This window comes from Phaseolus vulgaris, chromosome 10 (genome assembly GCF_000499845.2).
Source record: "Phaseolus vulgaris cultivar G19833 chromosome 10, P. vulgaris v2.0, whole genome shotgun sequence".
Classification (NCBI taxonomy): domain Eukaryota; kingdom Viridiplantae; phylum Streptophyta; class Magnoliopsida; order Fabales; family Fabaceae; genus Phaseolus; species Phaseolus vulgaris.
Window position 1 is genome coordinate 37,757,447 of NC_023750.2, and position 3,907 is coordinate 37,761,353.

General features: G+C 33.1%; 1 long non-coding RNA gene across 1 annotated transcript; it reads right to left on the bottom strand.

Annotated features, from left to right (window-relative positions):
• Window positions 1-2,703: 2,703 nt before the first annotated feature.
• LOC137819636 (uncharacterized) lies at window positions 2,704-3,672 on the bottom strand. The gene is made up of 3 exons (XR_011082354.1): window positions 3,143-3,672; window positions 2,998-3,067; window positions 2,704-2,923 (listed from the first exon to the last, which is right to left on the bottom strand). It is a non-coding gene; the product is annotated as an uncharacterized lncRNA (long non-coding RNA).
• Between the last annotated feature and the right edge of the window lie 235 nt (window positions 3,673-3,907).

Here is a 3,907-nt window from a genome sequence, read left to right on the forward strand (position 1 = left end):
TGGACACTTCCCAGCTGGCCAGAGGATGAGGTCGGGGGACAGTTTACTTGAACGTATACAGTGAAATAGGTAGTACAGATCACGAAGGCGGCCGGCGAGACCACAGGGAAGGTGTGTACGAAGGCACCCGAACTCGCCATCCAGAAGAGATCGCGCTCCGAGGCAACTATGCACTGAGTAGTATCATGCATAAGTAACTTAGCCAAAGAAGAGTCAGAAGTATCGCCCAAGTCTAGGATACTCCAGATGATGGCACGTGTACAGCTGGATGCGAGCCACGTGTCCAGATGTGTAACTGCCAGGAGAGAGAAAGTGCCCAGGTATATAAGAGTTTCCAACGAACTTCTGAGGTACGCACGTTCAGATTGTTTTTTTACGCTTGCGAGTCTTGAGTACACTGAGAGAGAACTGGTCACGGTTCCTTAGAGTTCTTGAGTTTTACTCTTAAGTAATTGGTGGTTCAGTCGCTGACTTGGGCGTCGGAGCGCGATCGGCCGCAGCGGCGCCGTTTCGTCTTTTGCAGGTTCTTGAGGTGGATCGTGGTGAAGGACGGAGGCAAACACGGCGCACACGTCGATCCAAGTTTGACGAGGCAAAGCTCCAACATTTTGGTCAACAGGCAGGATCAAGAGTCAATCACTTTCAAATCCTCAAGCGAGTGTTCGGTTCACTCTCGTTGCTTTCCTTGCTGGTGCTGTTGCTACCCGACACTTGGGAATGTTTCACTTTTCTTATTTACATTTTATGGTTCATGATATGGTTCATGATCTGGTTCATCATTCATGTGCTCCCCTTATCAAAACTCACTTCATGGAAGCAAGGGTGCAACGTCCATATACGAGGAGGGTGCAGCTTCCACTGTTACCAATCACTTCAATGGACTTTAATTAACTACTTCAGCACTCCGTTTCTGTTTGGATGAGGATGGAAGTGGCAAGGGAAATAGAAGAGAAGAAAGATAGTGAAGAGTTAACTTGTTTGAATTTAAAGAAGTATATTTAGATCAAAATTTAGAGATGATATGATTGATACGAGTTAACTGTAATAAAACTTATGTAATATTACTTTAGTTATCCAAATATCTTTCAGCAGATTATGAATTATTTATTAAAATAAAGATAAATCTTAGTATATAATAAACCAAACGTGAACAGTAGCATCAATTTCTCTCTCTCGTGAAACATCTTTAATATGCACTCAGAATTAGAATTTAGCTTCATAAAGAAGAAATAAGATAATAATGATATTTTGACTCCACTTACTCTCCTAACAAACAAAATATTAATGTTTGTAATAGAAAAAATTTAAAAGTAAAATATAAAATATTAAAATAATTTTCAAAGTGTAAGGTGGATCATTGGATGTGAAAGAATCATTTTTCCAAGAAACAAACCGTACAGGTTCAGCAGCATGGTACAACAACGAAAGTTGCTAATCTTTTTTGTCACCACTTGTTATCTATGGTGCTAACTGCAACTCAAAACCAACATAAACAATGCGAATAAAAGATTGAAAATGTGGTTAAAATGAGAATATGAAACCCGCTTGTGAGGACTCACTTCCAACTAGGCTGAAAAGCAGTAGCGTCTGTCTCGGAACTAACTTTGAAACCTAAAATATATTAAATTTATTCATCATTAAATACTTAAATTAGAGTGAAAAAAATATTTTTTTTTTAAAAGCTCTTCATCAAGAAAAAAAATATTCTTATAACCTTTACTAAATTTCATCTAAATAGTAAATGATAGTACATAATTCATCTTCATCTTTTAAAATTAATTTGAACGGAAGAATATTATCATCATTCTAACTAACAATATTTTGATTATATCTATTTATTGGAAACGCGTATACAGATTAAAAAGTTAAAATTTATAATATTATTGTCACACGTACGTGTCATACTATTTATATTCTAAATTTCTGATAGATTAAAAAAAGTTAAAAGTTGATAGATAAAATACTTATAAGAAAATAAATAAGGCAATTTCTTATTTTTATATTTTTTATTTTTATATGCACAACGTAACCTTTTAAACTCAAGTTTGTTTTTATTATATTTCTTATGAATATTAATATTCGAAAGTCACATGTCTATAGATATTGATATCTGGAAGAGTCAACTTTGTCTACCAGTGCAGAAATGTAAAATAATTGCGGCTATTTTAAATTTACAAATGTGGTCATAGAACCGCATTTGATCAGCACGTATTCGTAAATCTGACATTTACAAATGCGGTCATAGGACTGCATTCATAAATCCATTTACAAATGCGGTTATTTTAAGTAACCGCATTTGTATATTATTCTGAATGAGGGATGTGGGTTTGGGGTTTAGGATTTATGAATGCGGTCTTGGTAAAAACTGCATTCATAAATCACTATTTACAAATACGGTCTTGGTAAATGACCGCATTTGTAAATGTGAATTCACTATTTACAAATGCGGTCTTGGTAAATGACCGCATTTGTAAATAGTGTTTTTTTTTAAAGTGCAGTTTGTTTTGTGCAGAAACCATATATTTTAATAACCTGCATAATGATCAAACCCAGCCAGACAAATACAAAAATATAGTAATCAATTGAAATCATCAAAATGTACATTTACAAGTGATCAAATTACATATAATAAAACCACAATTGTTTACCTATGCTAGAGTTATAAAAATTAATGAAATATGTGGACCAAGAATCTCTAACATAAGAAATGCCTTCCTCATTCATTGGTGTTTCTTCTGTGAATAACTGCATTGCAAAGTTGACATAAATTAGTTTTTAGATATATATATGTTCAAGAATTATAAAAATGATTTAACATATATAGTACCTCTTTCCAACCAGTTTTAACACCTAGTCTTATAATGGTAATCATCCATTGCATAATGTAATAGCCACACTCATAGCTTCCTGGTTGTTTATTACACTATAATTCAATAAAAAGTAATATGTTAGTATATTGATAAACAATGATAATAGAGAAAGAAAAAAATTACAAACCTTTACTCTTATGTAGTTCAAATTATTTGAACTGGATCGACCTTTTAGGATGTTATATCCACGCCATGAACTGGTTAATACAAAAAAACCTCGTTAGTAGATGGTTAATTAATAACATACAAAGTTAAGTTTATACTATACTTACGTATCAATGATATCCTTAAATTTTGTGGGCATCTTCTTGTGTAGGGAACAGAACCACACAACAGTCTTATCAACCATTGATAAGACAAGTAACTGCCAATGATGCCTATATGATCAATGAAAAGAGTTAGTAAATATTTAAAACATGAAATAATAATAATTGATGACATATAATTAAACTTACTCATTAATATAAGGGCATAAATAAATTTGTTTTCCCTCTTTTTCCAGGGTGTTAGTGATGTATGCTTGAGTCTCAGTTGAGTTTGGTCCAACGGGATTAGTATATGCAGGATCTAAGAATCCATACATATTTTCCTTCCCCTCAGTGATACAGACTCTATGCAAAAACCTACAAGTTTTTAGTTAAAGCATAATCAATAATAATTTAACATAAAGTAAATTGAATAATAGGTAAAGATACTTACATCATAAAAAATTGAATTATACTTATATTGAGCTCCTGTTTCCCAGATATAAATTCTGATAAATCTGTGTTGTAAATCATCAGTGGCAGTTCAGTGTTTATTTGAAAAAATGTATTATCCCACGGAACTGGAAAAGGATCATTGCCAATCTGACTAGCAATGAGATGTAGGGAAGATATAGGATCGTCAAATGGAACCTCACGCTTCTTTTCCGGACTTGGTGGCTGAAAAGGTTTCTACAAGATAAAGAACATTTGTATTAAATTATATGTAATATATAAATATAAATAAAAAATAATATAATGAAACGAAATTATTACATGAGGTTTGGGCATAGA